At 39.5% G+C, this 22,857-nt stretch overlaps 1 protein-coding gene across 6 annotated transcripts in view; it reads left to right on the plus strand.

Moving 5' to 3' along the window:
• NCOA1 (nuclear receptor coactivator 1) overlaps positions 1-22,857 on the plus strand; it is a 406,646-nt gene that overhangs the window by 239,266 nt on the left and 144,523 nt on the right. For 4 of the 6 annotated variants that reach the window (XM_075341273.1, XM_075341276.1, XM_075341277.1 and 1 more), the window contains exon 1: positions 18,191-18,279. The exons of the other annotated variants lie outside the window; for them this stretch is intronic. The gene's annotated coding sequence lies outside the window, so the exon portion shown is untranslated. Of the gene's footprint in view, positions 1-18,190; positions 18,280-22,857 lie in introns of those variants that run through there. 6 annotated transcript variants of the gene reach the window in all.

A 22,857-nucleotide genomic window follows, 5' to 3' on the forward strand; every position in this document is an offset into this window, starting at 1 on the left:
CCTTTCGTCCTGTTCTCTTCATGGATGGAGACTTGTGCCCTATTCTTTTCATAGGTGGAGCCTTTTGTCATCTTCTCTTCATGGATGGAGACTTGTGTTCTCTTTTCTTCATGGATGGAGACTTGTGTCCTGTTCTCTTCATTGGTGGATACTTGTGTCCTGTTCTCGTCATTGGTGAGGACTTATCTCCTCTTCTCTTCATGGATGGAGACTTGTGTTCTCTTTTCTTCATGGATGGAGACTTGTGTCCTGTTCTCTTCATTGGTGGATACTTGTGTCCTGTTCTCTTCATTGGTGGGGACTTATCTCCTCTTCTCTTCATGGATGGAGACTTGTGTCCCATTCTCTTCATAGGTGGAGCCTTTTGTCCTCTTCTCTTCATGGATGGAGACTTGTGTCCTGTTCTCTTCATTGGTGGATACTAGTGTCCTCTTTTCTTCATGGATGGAGACTTGTGTCCTGCTCTCTTCATTGGTGGACTTGTGTCCTGTTCTCTTCATAGATGGAGACTTGTGCCCCATTGTCTTCATAGGTGGAGCCTTTTGTCCTCTTCTCTTCATGGATGGAGACTTGTGTCCTGTTCTCTCCATGGGTGAAGCCTCTTACCCAGTTCTTTCATGACAGAAGTTACTTCATAGATTTGTTATTGGTTCTTCTGTTTGTCTTAGACCAATTCAAGGATAAGTCTCTGATCTTGGGATGTTGGGAGTTGGTGGAATTTTGTCTTCTTCCAAGCTGAGTCATTCCCATCCTCTCCGTCATAGTAATAATTGGCATCTTTGATGATATAGTCACTCTTTGAAACTCATTCCCATCCTCCATGCAACACGATCCCAGGTAAAAATATTTGAGTCATCATTAACTTTCACTATTGCGCAGTAATAATTCCATATTGCGCCACATCACATTATTCCCAACCATCATTTACAGTCCCATATTATCTCCCATCACATCTCCTCCATCAGCCATTACTCCCATGTCATTGTCATCCACCCTCATCATATTAATAACTTTCACACCTTAAATTACAGGTTTTCTTCCTATTCCCGGTATAACAGTTATTACCATCACTTGTATCACACAAAGTAACTCACACACAGAACCGAAATATCATAATTTCTAACCCACGTATCACAGTTGTTCTTCCCAACAATTATCACTTGCATGTATTATATTACTTATGCTGTACTGATCCTGAGTTACCTCCAGTATTATACTCCAGAGCTGCACTCACTATTCTACTGGTGCAGTCACTGTGTACATACATTACATTACTTATCCTGTACTGATCCTGAGTTAACTCCTGTATTATACCCCAGAGCTGCACTCACTATTCTGCTGGTGCAGTCACTGTGTACATACATTACATTACTGATCCTGAGTTACATCCTGTATTATACTCCAGAGCTGCACTCACTATTCTGCTGTTGCAGTCACTGTGTACATACATTACATTACGATCCTGAGTTACCTCCTGTATTATACTCCAGAGCTGCACTCACTATTCTGCTGGTGGAGTCACTGTGTACATACATTACATTACTGATCCTGAGTTACATCCTGTATTATACTCTAGAGCTGCACTCACTATTCTGCTGGTACAGTCACTGTGTACATACATTACATTACTGATCCTGAGTTTCCTCCTGTATCATACTCCAGAGCTGCACTCACTATTCTGCTAATGCAGTCACTGTGTACATACATTACATTACTGATCCTGAGTTACATCCTGTATTATACTCTAGAGCTGCACTCACTATTCTGCTGGTGCAGTCACTGTGTACATACATTACATTACTGATCCTGAGTTACCTCCTGTATTACACTCCAGAGCTGCACTCACTATTCTGCTGGTGCAGTCACTGTGTACATACATTACATTACTGATCCTCTACTGATCCTGAGTTACCTCCTGTATTATACTCCAGAGCTGCACTCACTATTCTGCTGGTGCAGTCACTGTGTACATACATTACATTACTGATCCTGTACTGATCCTGAGTTACCTCCTGTATTATACTCCAGAGCTGCACTCACTATTCTGCTAGTGCAGTCACTGTGTACATACATTGCATTACTGATCCTGAGTTACCTCCTGTATTATACTCCAGAGCTGCACTCACTATTCTGCTGATGCAGTCACTGTTTTCTACATGACAGAGGTTTTGGTTCCATAGGCACACGGTGCTGTGGGTCCCACTGGGGGTTAATCTGGGCCTGTATGGCTATGGCCGCCTCATGTCGGAGATTTTAGGTTACACAGTGTAATCTTTGCCTTTCAGGTACACTTTGCTTTCCTCCGTGTGTGGGTGATAATGGTTGGCCGTGGATTGGCGCTCGCTTTGTTTCTTGGGGCGAGCTTGCTGCGGCGCTGACCTTTCCGATAGATTTCTAAAGATTGTTATCGGCCGGTAGGATAAGGTAAGCGCCTTATAACCGGCATAACACTGCACCTGAAGGTTACAAACATATTTTCTTAAGGATATGGCCGCTTTCTAGTCCCCGCTGTTGACTGCTTTTCTCGTGTGTCTGATGACACTTTGTCAGGGCAGCTCTACAGCTTCTTGTCACACAAAATCTCTAGGAAAGCATAGTCCTGCTGCCTCATCCCTCACAAGGTCCCACCAGTCTAATGTGCCCAGTACTGTCCCAATCTCATGTCCTGTAACTTTTTATGATTGGGCGATTTTGTTTGTTTCGCAAGGTCCCCTCACCCCATTTTCAGCAGGCATTGCATGTGCCATTGTCCAGTAGCTTAACTACCCTGATGTGAAAGTCCACCTCTCTGTTATCTCTGTTTACAGTGTTTGACAGAAGTGAGAGCAGGAGCAAAGACCCACTTCCTGCAGGGACAACGACTCACCCTCACTTCCTGCAGGGACAAAGACCCATCCCCACTTCCTGCAGGGACAACAACCCACCGTCACTTCCTGCAGGGACAATGACCCATCCCCACTTCCTGCAGGGACAACAACCCACCGTCACTTCCTGCAGGGACAACGACCCATCCCCACTTCCTGTAGGGACAAAGACCCATCCCCACTTCCTGCAGGGACAACAACCCACCCTCACTTCCTGTAGAGACAAAGACCTTCCCCCACTTCCTGTATAGACAAAAACCTGCCCCCACTTCCTGTAGAGAGACAAAGACCCGCCCACACTTCCTGTAGAGACAAAAGGCCTGCCCCCACTTCCTATAGAGACGACTCGCCCCCTCTTCCGGTAGAGACAAAGACTTGCCCCCTCTTCCGGTAGAGACAAAGACTTGCCCCCTCTTCCGGTAGAGACAAAGACTTGCCCCCTCTTCTGGAAGAGACAAAGACTTGTCCCCACTTCCTGTAGAGACAAAGACCTTCCCCAACTTCCTGTAGAAACAAAAGGCCTGCCCCCACTTCCTGTAGAGACGACTTGCCCCCTCTTCCTTTAGAGAAAGACTTGCCCCCTCTTCTGGTAGAGACAAAGACTTGTCCCCACTTCCTGTAGAGACAAAGACCTTCCCCCACTTCCTGTAGAAACAAAAGGCCTGCCCCCACTTCCTGTAGAGACGACTTGCCCCCTCTTCCTTTAGAGAAAGACTTGCCCCCTCTTCTGGTAGAGACAAAGACTTGTCCCCACTTCCTGTAGAGACAAAGACCTTCCCCCACTTCCTGTAGAAACAAAAGGCCTGCCCCCACTTCCTGTAGAGACGACTTGCCCCCTCTTCCTTTAGAGAAAGACTTGCCCCCTCTTCTGGTAGAGACAAAGACTTGCCCCCACTTCCTGTAGAGACAAGAACCTGCCCCCACTTCCTGTACAGGAAAAAGACCTGCCCGACTCACTCTAGAAATAAAGATATGCCCCCACTTCCTGTAGAGACAAAGACCCACCCCCACTCGCTTTAGATACAAACCCGCCCCCACTGTCTGTAATGACAAAAGACCTGACCCCACTTCCTGGAGAGACATTGACTTGCCCCCACTTCCTGAAGAGGCAAAAGACCTGTCCAACTTAATTTAGAGACAAAGACCTGCCCCCACTTACCTTAGATACAGACCCGCCCCCAGTTCCTGTAGTGACAAAAGACCTGCCCCGTTTCTTGTAGAGACAAAGACCCAACCCCACTTCCTTTAAATACAGGCCCGCCCCCAATTCATGTATAGAGACAAAGATCTGCCCCCACTTCTTGTAGTGAGACAAAGGTCCACCTTACTTTCTGTAGAGAGACAGGCTTGTCTCCACTTCCTGTAGAGAAAAAAAGAACCACCCTGTTATGATCCGGAACCATGGAAGACCACCACAAATCATTGGTAAAAGGTGACAAGAGCATTGGCAACTAATCTGGCCGCCATCCCCTTACTAACCATCAACACTAGAAGTAGCCGAGGGGTGAACTAACATCCTGTGCACCGCGAACCCAGCCGGAGAACTAACTATCCTAAAGGAAGGAAAGATGAATAACTCTCTGCCTCAGAAAATAGACAAGAATAGCAAGCCCCCCACATTCAAAGACTGCGGTGATATAGGAAAAACACAATACACAGATAGATGACAGGATTAGCAAAAGGTGAGGCCCCCACTGACTAAAATAGGAAAGGACAGGACTAGGGGCTGATGGTGGCCAGAGAAAAACCCTGCAAAATCCCAAATTCCTGATAATACAAAAAGGCCCTCAGATCGCACGATCTGAACTCCGTCCTATACCAGGCGCTCTTGTCATACCAATGAACAGAAAACAAGAATCATTACAAATTCAAAAAGCCACAAACACATGGACTTAAAGGAGCTATACTCCAAACAGAACTGCAGGGAGTTCACCAGCCAAGCAACTGAGAGGGAAGATCCCTGCATGCAAATAAACTGAAAACAACCACAGCAAATGACAAACCCAGATAAGAGCAAAAGAACCAAACAATAAATAAAGAGAAAAGCACTTATCTGGGGTAGATGTGGTGTGGAGCAGAATGAAGCAGTCTGGTGATACAAAGAACAACTGACATCCGGCATAGCCTGCTATCAGACCAGGATTTAAATAAGCAGAGAGTTAGCAAAGGAAACGCCCATTGCACAACACACCTGGTCCAAGTCCAAACCATTCCTGGCCACCAGAGGGAGCCTCCCAGCAGCCAAAGCATAACTGACATTCACAACAGTACCCCCACTTTGTGTAGTGAGACACAAACCTGCTCCCACTTCCTGAAGAGGGAAGACCTGCCCCCACTTCCTGTAGAGACAACTTCCTGTAGAGAGACAAAGAACCAATCGCGCTTCCTGAGGAGTAACAAAGACCTGCCCCCAATTCATATATAGAGACAAAGACCCACTCTACTTTCTGTAGAGAGACAAAGAACCACCCCCACTTACTATAGAGAGAAAAACACCTGCCCCCACTTCCTGTAGAGACAAAGAATTCACCCCAAACTTTCTGTAGTTAGACATACACCCACCCCCACTTCCTGTATAGCAATAAAAACCCACCCGCTTCCTGTATAGCAATAAAGACCCACCCCACTTCCTGTATAGCAATAAAGACCCGCACAACTTCCTGTATAGCAATAAAGACCCGCCCCACTTCCTGTGTAGCAATAAATACCTGCCCTTACTTCCTGTATGGAGAGAAGGTCTCTCCCTCACTTCCTTTAAAGAGACATAGACCGGCCCTCACGTCCAGTAATTTATTTTTCAGATAGAGGCAGATTACATTTGAAAGCAGAGTTAAGGAAGTTACACAAAAGGGAGACACCTAATGGGCAGCAATTTTGGGGGGATTTTTGAGGGATACAATGTAAGTGATTTTCAGATTGCCTACTTGTCGATCAGGACGTCTGAATCTACAGCCACCAGTTAATTAACCATATTTAAAGGGACTCTCCAGAAATTAAGCTGATCCCCAGCTCTCCCAGTGATTGCCTGTCATCTGTGAAGGAGCTTAGCACAAAGTGCTCAGTTTCCCTGCAGCGCCTCCGCAGGAGAGATGTGGTATTGCACAATTCTTAGTAAAATCAGTGTGTTACCGCTGTAATGCACAGACCTGCCGGGTCCTCCAAGGAGGAATGTTGTGAATGAGGAGAATAGAAATTATAATGATGACTGTAACGATAAGTGTCCGTCCTCCCTGCCGTCACTACTGTACTCTAACCAGCGCCGTGATCAAACATGCTAAAAGCATTGCTCATAGTACAGTACAAGCAATGAAGACTTCCATTGTGTAATGCCAGAACTGGCTAATTACTTATGATTCTTAACCACTCCAGGCCCAGACCTTAAGGGCTAAATATTTTTGGGGACAACTTTCAAAAACATTTTCAAAAGTCTTGAAAACTTAAACAACAACAATCTAACATATAAAGCTGAGTCTATGTGTGCGTGTGTGTGTGTGTGTGTGTGTGTGTATGTATGTGTGTGTGTATGTGTGTATGTGTGTATGCATGTGTGTGTGTGTGTGTGTGTGTGTATGTATGTGTGTGTGTATGCATGTGTGTGTGTATGCATGTGTGTGTGTGTATGGATATATGTATGTGTGTGTGTGTGTGTGTGTGTATGGATATATGTATGTGTGTGTATGTGTGTATGGATATATGTATGTGTGTATGGATATGTGTATGTGTGTATGTATGGATATATGTATGTGTGTATATGTGTATGTATGGATATATCTATGTGTGTGTGTGTGTATGTATGGATATATGTATGTGTGTATGTATGGATATATGTGTATGTGTGGATATATGTATGTGTGTGTATGTGTGTATGTATGGATATATGTATGTGTGTATGTATGGATATGTGTGTGTGTGTGTGTGTGTGTGTGTGTGTATATATGGATATAAGTATGTGTGTATATGTGTGTATGTATGGATATAGGTATGTGTGTATGTATGGATATATGTATGTGTGTGTGTGTGGATATATGTATGTACGTGTGTGTGTATGAATATATGTATATATATGTGTAATATGTGTATGTATGGATATATGTATGTGTGTGTGTGTGTGTGTGTGTGTGTGTATGGCTATATGTGTATGTATGTGTGTGTGTGTCCGCTAAAGGAATCTGCACCGTCGCATTTACAATCACAAAATTTTGCACAGCTCATGTGACTCAGGGAACGTCATACACTATGTTTTGAGGGGAAAATTTAACCCCGCGCTTTACAGTTATTCACCAAAAAACCTGCTTACATTATCGTGAATGGAGCTCCGAGACACAGGTTATTAATAGCAACTGTGATTGGTTGCTATAGGCAACGAAGGACATTCTTAGTATAAGAAGCTTCTGTGTTAGGTAATATGATATCGGTGGAGAGACAGATAAAAAGAGATAGACAGACAGAGCGAGAATAAGACAGAGAGAGAGACAGGGACAGACAGGGAAAGAGAGACAGACTGAGACAGACAGACAAAGAGACAGGGAAAGAAACAGAGACAGACAGAGACACACAGGCATAGATAGACAGAGAGAGACACGAACAGATACACAGACAGAGAAAGAGACAGACAGGGAAAGAGACAGACATGAAAAGAGACAAACAAAGAGACAGACAGATACAGATAGACAGACTAAGAGACAGACACCGACAAAGAGACAGACAGGGAAAGAAACAGACAGGGAAAGAGACAGACAGGGAAAGAGACAGACAGGGAAAGAGACAGACAGGGAAAGAGACAGACAGGGAAAGAGACAGACAGGTATAGAGACAGACAGGGATAGAGACAAACACAGAGACAGACAAAGAGACAGACAGATACAGATAGACAGACTAAGAGACAGACACCGACAAAGAGACAGACATCAACAAAGAGACAGACAGGGAAAGAGACAGACAGGGGAAGAGACAGACAGGGAAAGAGACAGACAGGGAAAGAGACAGACAGGGAAAGAGACAAACACAGAGACAGACAAAGAGACAGATACAGATAGACAGGGAAAGAGACAGACACAGACAAAGAGACAGACACAGGGAAAGAGACAGATATACACAGACAGGCAGGGAAAAAGAGAGAGAGAGACAGATGCAGACAGGGAAATAGACAGACAGAGACAGCCAAAGACAGACAACAACAGACAAAGAGACAGACAGTGACAGACAGACAGGGAAAGAGACAGAAGGACAGAGGGAGACACAGAGACAGACAGGGAAAGAGACAGACAGAGACTGGAAGATAGGGACAGTGTGAGAGACAGACAGTTACTATCCTGGGCAACGCTGGTTACTACAGCTAAGTCAACTTATAAATGTAAGCCAATCAGCAGAGAGCTCTGACTACCCAAAAATTGCATTGTGAGCGGGGCTCCACTTTACATGAAAGGTGACACAGAGTGTGTTTCACCACAACCAGAAGAGCCTCAGAAGAGTCCTGGAGCCCCTAATCCTCTCCCCGTCATCATTTGTTGATAGTCGGACCACAGTGGCCCAGGATTAGGGACCAGGTCCTCTTTTTCTGGCTGCATTACAGCTGATGAGCCATGATGGCTGGGCATCGGGAAGGATTCTGAGTCATTCTCTCATATGTGTAAGGTAATGTGGATAATTGGGCACACGAGGCAGTGACACACCTCACGTTCACCACTGTCACCTGGATTTCTGTACATCACCTACATTATCCACGAGGACGTACTATAAATCTCCACATATCCGTATTGGTGTACGTGAGAATCCAGAAGGATACATAGCACCAAATACAAGGAAGAGCAACAATAACAATGCGGACAAAAACCGCACTGTCTACATCAAAATACCTACCAACTATATACTAGTTATATTCTTGTACATAGGGGCAGTATTATAGTAGTTATATTCTTGTACATAGGGGGCAGTATTATAGTAGTTATATTCTTGTACATAGGAGCAGTATTATAGTAGTTATATTCTTGTACATAGGAGCAGTATTATAGTGGTTATATTCTTGTATATAGGGGGCAGTATTATAGCAGTTATATTCTTGTACATAGGAGGCAGTATTATAGTAGTTATATTCTCGTTGCCTTGGAGTGACCCTCGACTCTGCTCTATCCTTCAAGCCACACATCCAAGCCCTCTTCAACTCATGCCGATTATAACTCAAAAATATCTCCCGGATCCGTGCTTTTCTTAACCAAGAATCTGCAAAAACATTAGTGCATGCCCTCATCATCTCCCGCCTCGACTACTGCAACCTCCTGCTCTCTGGCCTCCCTTCCAAAACTCTTGCACCCCTCCAATCTATCCTAAACTCTGCAGCCCGTTTAATCCACCTCTCCCCTCGCTACTCCCCAGCCTTGCCACTCTGCCAATCCCTTCACTGGCTTCCCATCGCCCAACGACTCCAGTTCAAAACATTAACCATGACATACAAAGCCATGCACAACCTGTCTCCTCCCTACATCTGTGACCTAGTCTCCCGGTACCTACCTGCACGCAACCTTAGATCCTCACAAGATCTCCTTCTCTGCTCCTCTCTTATCTCCTCTTCCCACAATCGTGTACAAGATTTCTCCCGTGCATCCCCCATACTCTGGAACGCTCTACCTCAGCACATCAGACTCTCCACTACCGTGGAAAGCTTCAAGAGGAACCTCAAGACCCACCTCTTCCAACAAGCCTACAACCTACAATAGCCCTCAGTCCAGTAGACCACTGCGCAACCAGCTCTGTCCTCACCTATTGTACCCTCACCCATTCCCTGTAGACTGTGAGCCCTCGCGGGCAGGGTCCTCTCTCCTCCTATACCAGTCTGTCTTGTACTGTTAATGATTGTTGTACGTATACCCTCTTTCACTTGTAAAGCGCCATGGAATAAATGGCGCTATAATAATAATAATATTTTTGTACATAGGGGCAGTATTATAGCAGTTATATTCTTGTACATAGGGGACAGTATTATAGTACTTACAGTTAGGTCCAGAAATATTTGGACAGTGACACAAGTTTTGTTATTTTAGCTGTTTACAAAAACATGTTCAGAAATACAATTCTATATATAATATGGGCTGAAAGTGCACACTCCCAGCTGCAATATGAGAGTTTTCACATCCAAATCGGAGAAAGGGTTTAGGAATCATAGCTCTGTAATGCATAGCCTCCTCTTTTTCAAGGGACCAAAAGTAATTGGACAAGGGACTCTAAGGGCTACAATTAACTCTGAAGGCGTCTCCCTCGTTAACCTGTAATCAATGAAGTAGTTAAAAGGTCTGGGGTTGATTACAGGTGTGTGGTTTTGCATTTGGAAGCTGTTGCTGTGACCAGACAACATGCGGTCTAAGGAACTCTCAATTGAGGTGAAGTAGAACATCCTGAGGCTGAAAAAAAAGAAAAAATCCATCAGAGAGATAGCAGACATGCTTGGAGTAGCAAAATCAACAGTCGGGTACATTCTGAGAAAAAAGGAATTGACTGGTGAGCTTGGGAACTCAAAAAGGCCTGGGCGTCCACGGATGACAACAGTGGTGGATGATCGCCGCATACTTTCTTTGGTGAAGAAGAACCCGTTCACAACATCAACTGAAGTCCAGAACACTCTCAGTGAAGTAGGTGTATCTGTCTCTAAGTCAACAGTAAAGAGAAGACTCCATGAAAGTAAATACAAAGGGTTCACATCTAGATGCAAACCATTCATCAATTCCAAAAATAGACAGGCCAGAGTTAAATTTGCTGAAAAACACCTCATGAAGCCAGCTCAGTTCTGGAAAAGTATTCTATGGACAGATGAGACAAAGATCAACCTGTACCAGAATGATGGGAAGAAAAAGTTTGGAGAAGAAAGGGAACAGCACATGATCCAAGGCACACCACATCCTCTGTAAAACATGGTGGAGGCAACGTGATGGCATGGGCATGCATGGCTTTCAATGGCACTGGGTCACTTGTGTTTATTGATGACATAACAGCAGACAAGAGTAGCCGGATGAATTCTGAAGTGTACCGGGATATACTTTCAGCCCAGATTCAGCCAAATGCCGCAAAGTTGATCGGACGGCGCTTCATAGTACAGATGGACAATGACCCCAAGCATACAGCCAAAGCTACCCAGGAGTTCATGAGTGCAAAAAAGTGGAACATTCTGCAATGGCCAAGTCAATCACCAGATCTTAACCCAATTGAGCATGCATTTCACTTGCTCAAATCCAGATTTAAGACGGAAAGACCCACAAACAAGCAAGACCTGAAGGCTGCGGCTGTAAAGGCCTGGCAAAGCATTAAGAAGGAGGAAACCCAGCGTTTGGTGATGTCCATGGGTTCCAGACTTAAGGCAGTGATTGCCTCCAAAGGATTCGCAACAAAATATTGAAAATAAAAATATTTTGTTTAGGTTTGGTTTATTTGTCCAATTACTTTTGACCTCCTAAAATGTGGAGTGTTTGTAAAGAAATGTGACAATTCCTACAATTTCTATCAGATATTTTTGTTCAAACCTTCAAATTAAACATTACAATCTGCACTTGAATTCTGTTGTAGAGATTTGATTTCAAATCCAATGTGGTGGCATGCAGAGCCCAACTCGCCAAAATTGTGTCACTGTCCAAAGATTTCTGGACCTAACTGTATATTCTTGTACATAGGGGCAGTATTATAGTAGTTATATTCTTGTACATAGGGGCAGTATTATAGTAGTTATATTCTTGTACATTGGGGCAGTATTATAGTAGTTATATTCTTGTACATAGGGGGCAGTATTATAGTAGTTATATTCTTGTACATAGGGGCAGTATTATAGTATATTCTTGTATATAGGGGCAGTATTATAGAGGTTATATTCTTGTACATAGGGGCAGTATTATAGTAGTTATATTCTTGTACATAGGGGCAGTATTATAGAGGTTATATTCTTGTACATTGGGGCAGTATTATAGTAGTTATATTCTTGTACATAGGGGGCAGTATTATAGTAGTTATATTCTTGTACATAGGGGCAGTATTATAGTAGTTATATTCTTGTACATAGGGGCAGTATTATAGTAGTTATATTCTTGTACATAGGGGCAGTATTATAGTAGTTATATTCTTGTACATAGGGGCAGTATTATAGTAGTTATATTCTTGTACATTGGGGCAGTATTATAGTAGTTATATTCTTGTACATAGGGGGCAGTATTATAGTAGTTATATTCTTGTACATAGGGGCAGTATTATAGTATATTCTTGTATATAGGGGTAGTATTATAGAGGTTATATTCTTGTACATAGGGGCAGTATTATAGTAGTTATATTCTTGTACATAGGGGCAGTATTATAGAGGTTATATTCTTGTACATTGGGGCAGTATTATAGTAGTTATATTCTTGTACATAGGGGGCAGTATTATAGTAGTTATATTCTTGTACATAGGGGCAGTATTATAGAGGTTATATTCTTGTACATAGGGGGCAGTATTATAGTAGTTATATTCTTGTACATAGGGGCAGTATTATAGTAGTTATATTCTTGTACATAGGGGCAGTATTATAGTAGTTATATTCTTGTATATAGGGGCAGTATTATAGCAGTTATATTCTTGTAGATAGGGGCAGTATTATAGTAGTTATATTCTTGTACATAGGGGCAGTATTATAGAGGTTATATTCTTGTACATTGGGGCAGTATTATAGTAGTTATATTCTTGTACATAGGGGCAGTATTATAGTAGTTATATTCTTGTACATTGGGGCAGTATTATAGTAGTTATATTCTTGTACATAGGGGCAGTATTATAGTAGTTATATTCTTGTACATAGGGTCAGTATTATAGTAGTTATATTCTTGTACATAGGAGCAGTATTATAGCAGTTATATTCCTGTACATAGGGGCAGTATTATAGTAGTTATATTCTTGTACATAGGGGCAGTATTATAGTAGTTATATTCTTGTACATAGGAGCAGTATTATAGTAGTTATATTCTTGTACATAGGGGCAGTATTATAGTAGTTATATTCTTGTACATTGGAGCAGTATTATAGTAGTTATATTCTTGTATATAGGGGCAGTATTATAGTAGTTATATGCTTGTACATAGGGGGCAATATTATAGTAGTTATATTCTTGTACATAGGGTCAGTATTATAGTAGTTATATTCTTGTACATAGGAGCAGTATTATAGCAGTTATATTCCTGTACATAGGGGCAGTATTATAGTAGTTATATTCTTGTACATAGGGGCAGTATTATAGTAGTTATATTCTTGTACATAGGAGCAGTATTATAGTAGTTATATTCTTGTACATAGGGGCAGTATTATAGTAGTTATATTCTTGTACATTGGAGCAGTATTATAGTAGATTCATGAACAGAGTATTAGGATTTGTCTTTGTTGCAACTTTTATCACATATTAGAGAGTCTGAAAGATATGTATTTTATATCACATAATTCAGTTTTTTATATATATTTTATAGGATGTGACGTATTAAAAACCTGAGCATATAAAGCTTTATACTGAATGGTCTCTAGAGCAACCTTGGTTTTACAAGGTCATAACAAACAAGTTTCAATTGTGCAAAAGTTCAGAAAGGTTATGGGAAAAAACTGTCAAAAATATGAAGAATAATAAATATAAAAAGTCGGTAAACATAAAAAAAAGTGCAAGTGTGTAATAACAACGTCATAGAAAATGTATAGTGATCATTAAAATATCAAGTAGCTAATATGTTTATGAATGTGTGATGACCCCGCACCTCGCAGTCCCACCCTGACGTCTCTAATACGTCGGAGCCACGCGATACGACCTCGTCACGTTCGTCAACACGTAATGTTTTGCACCCCAAGATATATGTAAGGCCAGCTTGGTGCAGGTTTACACGGACACCCCCAATCCACGCGGCCATAAGGAGGCACGAGGAGTAAGACAGACTGGGCCACGCAGCTTCCGGTGCGACATCCCACTCACTCACAACCCCAAAAGGCTGATAGACCCTATTCACTAGTCCCAGTAACACAGGGCACTGCCAGCCGGGTAGTCTGCCACCAGTTCCTCATTAGATATAGGCCTGGTCCATTTGCGGGATTATATCGGGCCAGAAACCAGTCCAGGTAGCATGTAATACTAAACCAAGCTCACAGACATGGGATTCCGGGATCGAGATAAAAGAACAACCCAGCATCAAATTATATATTTAATTACCTTAAGGGCACACTAGATAAAACAATATATACATGAGAAATATATAGTTAATATGGTCAGAAATGCAGATATAAACAAGATATAGGTGCAAGCATATGAATTATGAATCAGTTACCCGTTTCCTTGTAACTAGGCCTGGTACTGGCTCGGCACATGGGAGGCACTGGTTTCCTTGGTGCTGCCCCCCACGATTACTGGACATGACCTCTCTGAGAAAAAAGCCTCCAAAATGTCCACTTTGGTTTTTAATAACCCATGTCCCTCAAACATACCGCCCACCTGGTGACCTATGACAGGGCTGGACATGGGATGTGCCTTCAGGTTCCAGAAAATTATGAAATGGCAGCTTTCCTCATATCTTTGCCTCTGAGCGTCCCACGCATAAGATATTACCATCATGTTTCCTATTATGATTTTATCTATCCATAGCTAGGAAACATGATGTGACTATTTCTTTCCAGCGGCTAGTTATTAATTATGGGCTGATATGCATGTCCCACAGTTAAGGCAAAATATGTGTTACATGCATCCTGCTATTCTGAGGCCAGACATATACCTGTGATATTTGTGGGAGCTACATACACCCCAATTTTATAATTTTTACTCAGGAACCAGGCTGTCTCCAGATCCTCTTTGAAGCTTCCCTGGAACTAGGAATCGCCCACCAACTTCCCTAGCTGAATTACTTTTGTCACCAGGGGGTCTTGTTCTGCTCAGGGGCTACTTCCTCACTATAACTGACTATCACCCCTTACCATTTGGTCTAGAATGGAAGTATTGGGCTTCTATCCTTAATAGGGTGACCTAGTCATGCTGTAGGTCAGGAGATGTGGAATTATGTATAACTGGAGGGTGACTGGCATGTATGGATATACCATATTCCTCACAGCATTTATTATCAATTTTCTAAAACGAATATATCTTAATATTTAGTTCATTTTGCTTTTATATTTTTGTGAATATTGCAAGACACACTAAAAATATATAAAAGGAAAATAAAAAAAAAGTTATTAAAGTCTGTAAAGTGGTGTGGAATTAATAGCTCTATGTAAGTGAGTAAAATAAATAAATAAATAAAGTTTTCTTTTTTCTTCTAAAAATGCAGAAGTAATAAATGTGTCTAAAGGAGAATTACAGAATGCTTTTTGCCTCTAATGCATATTTTTCAGGAAGAGTTACATAATGTTATATTGTTGTTGTTAGTAACGTTATGCAATAGAAAAGGAAAACTCCAACGCTAGTTAAACAATAAACCAAAAAAATCCCCTAAATTTAGGCAAAATATTTTTCGATGTATTGAAATCAACGTAAAGTAAGAATAAATAAAAAAAAAACATAAATAAAAATAAATAAAATATTGTTGTTAGTAACGTTATGTAATAAAAAAGGAAATCTCAAAATCTAGTTAAATAATACATTAATAAAATAAAAATACCCTAAATTTAGGCAAAACATTTTTTAATATCGCTGTTTTGAAATTAACGTTAAAGTAAAAATAAATAAATAAAAATAAATTATTGTTAGTAATATTATGCAATAGAAAAGAAAAACCTGAAAAGCTAAAGAATAAACAAAAAAAAAAAAAATCCCCTAAATTTAGGCAAAATATTTGTCGGTATCGCTGCTTTGAAATTAACGTAAAATAATAATAAATCAATAAAAATAAATATATTGTGGTTAGTAACATTATGTAATATAAAAGAAAAACTCAAAAGCTAATTAAAGAATAAACCATAAAAAAAATTAAAAAAATCCCCTAAATTTAGACAAAATATTTGTCAATATCACTGTTTTGAAATAAACGTTAAAGTAAAAGTAAATAATAAAATAAAAATAAATTATTGTTTTTAGTAATGTTGTGCAATAGAAAGAAAAACAAAAAAGCTAAAGAATAAACTAAAAAAATAAAATAAAAATCGCCTAACTTTAGGCAAAATATTTGTTGATATCGCTGTTTTGAAATTATCGTTAAATATCAATAAAAATAAATAATATATTGTGGTTAGTAACATTATGCAATAGAAAAGAAAAACTGTAAAGCTAAAGAAAAAACTAAAAATAAAAATCGCCTAAATTTATCCAAAATATTTGTCAATATTACGTGTTTGAAATTAGCGCAAAATAATAATCAATTATAATAAATAGATAATATATTGTGGTTAGTAACATTATGGAATAAAAAAGAAAAACTCAAAAGTTAGTTAAACAATAAACTATAAAAAAAAACAAAACCCTCTAAATTTGCACAAAATATTTGTCAATATTGATGTTTTGAAATTAATGGAAAATAAAAATAAATAAATTTAAATAAATGAAATACTGTTGTTAGTAACATTATGCAATCAAAAGAAACAGTCAAAAGCGAGATAAAAAATAAACAAAAAAATCTCCTAAATTTAGGCAAAATATTCGTTGTTGTCGCTGCTTTGAAATTAACTTAAAATAAACATAAATCAATAAAAATAAATAACATATTGTGGTTAGTAATATTATGCAATAGAAAAGAAACACTCAAAAGCTAGTTAAAAAATAAACTATAAAAAAATAAAAAAAATCCCCTAAATTTATCCAAAATATTTGTCAATATTGCTGTTTTGAAATAAACATTAACGTAAAAAAAATAAAAAAAAATTGTTTTTGGTAATGTTATGTAATAAAAAAGAAAAACTGAAAAGCTAAAGAATAAACAAAAAAATAAATAAAAATCCCCTAAATTTAGACAAAATATTTGTCGATATTGCTGTTTTGATATTAACGTAAAATAAACATTAATCAATAAAAAGAAATAATATATTGTGGTTAGTAATATTATGCAATAGAAAAGAAAAACTCAAATGCTAGTTAAAGTATAAAAAATGTATATAATTTTTATAGTTTAACTATAAAATAGTTAAACTATAAAAAAAAAATTAAAAATCCCCTAAATTTAGACAAAATATTTGTTGATATCGCTGCTTTGAAATTAATGTAAAATAATATAAATAAATAAAAATGAATAATATATTGTGGTTAGTAACATTATGCAATAGAAAAGAAAACTCAAATGCTAGCTAAAAAATAAACCATAATTTTTTTTTTAAAAAATCCCCTAAATTTAGACAAAATATTTGTCGATATCGATGTTTTGAAATTAATGTAAAATAATATAAATAAATAAAAATAAATAATATATTGTGGTAACATTATGCAATAGAAAAGAAAAACTTAAATGCTAGCTAAAAAATAAACCATAATTTTTTTTTAAAAAATCCCCTAAATTTAGACAAAATATTTGTTGATATCGCTGCTTTGAAATTAATGTAAAATAATGTAAATAAATAAAAATAAATAATATATTGTGGTAACATTATGCAATAGAAAAGAAAAATGTAAATGCTAGCTAAAAAATAAACCATAACATTTTTTTAAAAATCCCCTAAATTTAGACAAAATATTTGTTGATATCGATGTTTTGAAATTAATGTAAAATAATATAAATAAAAATAAATAATATATTGGGGTTAATAACATTATGCAATAGAAAAGAAAAACTTAAATGCTAGCTAAAAAATAAACCATAACATTTTTTTAAAAAATCCCCTAAATTTAGACAAAATATTTGTCGATATCGCTGCTTTGAAATTAATGTAAAATAATATAAATAAATAAAAATAAATAATATATTGTGGTAACATTATGCAATAGAAAAGAAAAACTTAAATGCTAGCTAAAAAATAAACCATAACATTTTTTTTAAAAATCCCCTAAATTTAGACAAAATATTTGTCGATATCACTGTTTTGAAATTAACGGAATATAAAAATAAATAAATTTAAATAAATGAAATACTGCTGTTAATAACATGCAATGAAAAGAAACAGTCAAAAGCGAGTTAAAAAAATAAACTAAAAAAAAATCTCCTAAATTTAGGCAAAATATTCTTTGAAATCAACTTAAAATAAAAATAAATATTTTAAAAAATAATATATATATATATTTTTTTTTCTGTCTGGCCCTTTAAAAGGCGGGGAGCTGCAGGCACTGTGATGCAATTGTAAACACTATGAGTAGGAACTTGTGTAGCCAGTTTACCCAGAATTCTCTGGGAAGGAGCTTGAAAAAAAAAAAAAAAAAAAAAAAAAAAAAGCTCTAAACGTTGAGAGAAGGAAGCGATCTCCAGGACAGCCTCAATGACAAAGCAGAGCGCTCCGCGGAGCAGCGCCGGCGGCCGGAGCACCGGGGCAGATGTAAGATCGGGCGTGTCTGCGGAGATCGGGGCGATTTGTTGTGGGGGTTTGCAGTGTGGCCCGGGTGCAGCGCGGCTTTCTGTGCATTTGTGTGCGGGCGGAGCTGCAGACGTATGGACGGGGGGAAAGTATGGATCGGAGCCATGTTTCTGCTGAAGTTACAATGCTGTGCACGCTGCTGCTGGCGGCTCTGGAGCGCGGGGTGCAGGGGATGGGGGCGCACGATTAATTGCATCCGGTGCATTAATGACTATTGGAGCTTTTGATACATTGTTGCAATGTCTCTTCTTTTTGTATCTTCTCGCTGACAAGCCTGCGCCGTGTTGTTGGCCTGGCCGCAGGAGAGAGAGGGTTAAGGTTTAAACTAACGATGGGGGTCGCTGCATTACTTTAATCGGATGGTTTTTCAGGATTGCAAGAGTTAAAAAGGGTCTTAATCCGTCGACAGGGGGTCGGGGGCCAATAAGGGGCAGGAATGGAGGCTCCATGTGCTGAAGGTTAAAGTATCGAGACCTTTGAATCGGATATTAACCCTTTGCGGGCTGCACTGCTGAAAAGTGACAAGTGCTGCTGGCCCCTTCGTCAAGGAGTCTGTGGCATTGATTCTTTGTAACCCTTTCATCTCCAGATCAGGAGGGTGGATTTTTTTAATTTTTATTTTATTTTTTTTTTACCATTTAGCCCCCCCTTTTTTTTTCTACTTTTTTTTTTTTTTATTAATTTTACCCATTTAGCCCCCTTTCTTTATTTTTATTTTTTTTTTTAGAATTTGCATAAATCACCCATTCAATAAAGAATTGAACCCCCCCCCAACCCCCATCCCTCCCCTCCGACTGGCAGAGGAAAGCGTAAGTAGGCCAGCGCCTGGCTTCCAGAAGATTAAAGTGTTTGGACTCATCTCCAGCGCCCGCTTTTTAACCCTTGCAACTCAAATTATATTTTGCCCTGGTTATTAATGAGGGGCGTTCGCATGCGTGCCAGACAGGTGCAACCAAGAGGGGGGGGGGGTCAGGTTCCATTTACGTGGTTGGAGGTAATTTTTACCCTTTGGTGGCTTTTAGCGTCCAAAGCCAGAAATGTTTCTTTTTTTTATGTTAAATGCATTCAGCGCAAAATTTTGTAGAGGTGAAGTTGGGGGAACGGTTCGGCCTGGCGGTTGTGGATCTTGGGGTTGACACATTCGCTCCACGTTACTTTTTTTTGGTTTTCTGTATTTGGAATGCAATGAATCAGCGTGCCTGCAATCTGTGAAGTTGTTGACGGCTGCACCGTGCGTTCTGGGATACAGTCTTCAGTCGCTGTCACTTTGGATCATCCTCGGGGGAACGTATCGATCCATAAATGTTTTTATAAGCGTTCTATCCCGCAGAAATCTATTTGTGGAGCAGCGCACAGGTTTATGATCACTTACTGTTCGGTCGTATTGAGCAATATCCTGCAGCGTTTCGGGATTGTGTTTGTAGAGAAATATTAGGATGACACAATGTAATAACTGTACTGTAATGTACATATTTATATAATATGTAACAAAGCCTCTGAGGTCCCTACATGGGAACATGTCACCCTTTAAAAATGATTTTAGAATGCACCTAAGATATTATGCCCAAGGGCCCCAAAGGACAACACTCCTGTCAATGCCAAGATGGCTTGGGGTTAATGAAGTTGTTGCTGCTTACTTTTATGAAGAGGGATTTTTATGTAGCTACATTTTATATGATCAGATTGACTTCCCGTGCCTCCTCTTCAGGCACCCAGGGACTACTGTCAGTTTGTTAATCTGTTGAAACAATGTTGCACACTAAAATATGGATGCAAAAGTAAACAAAGTGGTCTCAAGGAGACATACACAAAGTGTTATCAATGTTGGAGTCGAAAACTTGATGACTTTTGCTGTGCCGGCCTCAGCCCGTACATATCACAGTGCTATCATGAGATTTTATGATGTTGCCGTGTGAGCGGGATGACCCATAATTAATTATGATTGTTTCTCATGTGACAACTGTGTGGATTGTGACAACTTGACACAAACTTGAAATATCTTTAAGGGTCAACAATTGTTTTGGAGGTCATTGTAGATGTGAATTTCCCATAGCCCGTAGATAGTCTTATCATACTATAATTTTATCACCCTTCTGTGAGCATGGGAATAATTCTGAAATGTGAGGGGAACTCTGAGCTGACATCTTCACTAAGGATAAAAGGGTGCTGCAACTTGGAAGAGACCTGTGTTATTTGACTTTTTGAATATGCATCTACTCTTCAATTTGTACCATGTGTTTGTGTATCAAAATATCGCTAATGAAATGTTACTTAACTGTTAAGAGAATATATCAAGCATTTGTGATTATCAGAAATACTTGAAATTACACGTAGGAATGTTGGGATATCTCTGCGTAAGTAATATATCCATCTAGACCTTTATTTTAGAGAGAAGGGGTTGATTAAGACCCCATGGCAGTTCCACAAGTCTCACCTTGGTGCTAGTTACCTGCCTGTCTTTGGCTGAATGTTTATCTACTCCGTTTCAACTTCTGCAATGTGTTTTTGCTACAAAATATCTCTAATAAAATGTTACTTAACTATTAAGAGAATATATCAAGCATTTGTGATTATCAGAAATATTTGAAATTACTCATAGGAATGTTGGGATATCTCTGCGTAAGTAAGGCTACTTTTACACATCCGGTTTGAGCCGTGCGGCTCAATCCGGCTGTGAAACCTATGCAACGGATGCGGTGAAAACACTGCATCCTTTGCATAAGTTTTTACATGCGGCCGGTCCGTTTTTTTCCGGTTGCGGCACGCTACTGAACATGCGCAGTGGAAGAAACCGCTTGCGGCGGCCGGATGCGTTTTTTCCACATCGCACCGCATCCGGCATCCATAGGCATGCATTGATGCCGGATGCGGCGCGATGCGTTTTTTTTTTTGCCGGAGCAAAAAACGTTGCAGGCAACGTTCCATCCGGCCGCGGCAAAAACCGGACCGAACGCAAGCCCATGCGGCACAATACGTCACTAATGTAAGTCTATGCAAAAAAACCCGCAACCGGCAGCAAAAAAAAGGTTGCAGTTTTTCTGCAGAGCGCCGTATTGTGCCGCAGAGCAAAAACCGGATGTGTGAAAGTAGCCTAATATATCCATCTAGACCTTTATTTTAGGGAGAAGGGGTTGATTAAGACCCCATGGCAGTTCCACAAGTCTCACCTTGGTGCTAGTTACCTGCCTGTCTTTGGCTGAAAGTTTATCTACTGACTTTCAACTTCTGCAATGTGTCTTTGCTACACTATATAGCTCTTAATAAAATGTTACTTAACTATTAAGAGAATATATCAAGCATTTTTGATTATCAGAAAGACTTGAAATTACACACAGGAATGTTGGGAAATCTCTGTGTAAGTCTTATATCTAACTGGCCCTTTATTTTAGAGAGAAGGGATTGATTAAGACCCCATGGCAGTTCTACAAGTCTCACCTTGGTGTTAGTTACTAGAGATGAGCAAACCTGAGTTTGTTTTCGAACCGAACACCAAATTTAAAAATAAAGTTTCAGGTTCGAGGATCGGATGCTGCACTTGAGAACAAAACTTGTGCGAGCAGCACTGTGCTCAGCTCTATGCGAGCCACTTCCAGTGTTTAAATGGCGCACACTTTGGGTAACAACAGTGTGCTCGATGTAGTGTGCAACAAAATAAAAGTTTGAGAAAGCTCCCCCGGAAGAACTCTGCTTATGGCTGGCTGTATGTGGGCGGAGACACAAACTGCCAATCAGTGACTTGATCTGGGGTTCAGGTCAAGCTCGAGACTGTGGAGCTAGGTTCGTTTGCTGCCAGTGAACCAAACCTCCAAAGGTTCACTCATCTTTATTAGTTACCTGCCTGTCTTTGGCTGAATGTGCATCTACTCAGTTTAATTCTGTGCAATATATCCGTGCTACAAAATCCCTCTAATGAAATGTTACTTAACTATTAATCACAAATGCTTGATATATTTCTTATCAGAAATACTTAAAATTACACAGCAATGTTGGGAAATCTCTGTGTAAGTAATATATCCAACTAGCCCTTTATTTGAAAGAGAAGGGTTTGATTAAAACCCCATGGCAATTCCACAAGTCTTACCTTGGTGTTAGTAACGCACCTGTCTTTGGCTGCCCCTAGTGCTCCAGAATAACAAATATGGAATATTATCTTTTCTATCAAAATAAAGATATGTCAATTTGCTTTAATTTTATAAAAGTTGTATGTATATATATATATATATATATATATATATATATATTATATATATATATAATATATATATATATTATATATATTATATATATATAATGCCATAGAATAGTAGAATGCTTAAAAAAAATAAGCAATATTGTGGTCTGTGCCTGCTCTGGAGTCCTATACTACTACTACTAGTACCATCAGTACAGCCCCATGATGTCACTTGGCGTAAATCATTTGGTTTTAATTTAGATCTTTTCCACTGATGGCACTGCTATGGGTTCCAGCAGTAGGCCCTACTTTCTATCATAGGTAGAAAAAGAACCTGTGACCTATCTCTGCTGTGTGGCCTTGGGCTG

The sequence above is a fragment of the Anomaloglossus baeobatrachus genome, chromosome 3, assembly GCF_048569485.1.
Source record: "Anomaloglossus baeobatrachus isolate aAnoBae1 chromosome 3, aAnoBae1.hap1, whole genome shotgun sequence".
NCBI classification, from domain to species: Eukaryota; Metazoa; Chordata; class Amphibia; order Anura; family Aromobatidae; genus Anomaloglossus; species Anomaloglossus baeobatrachus.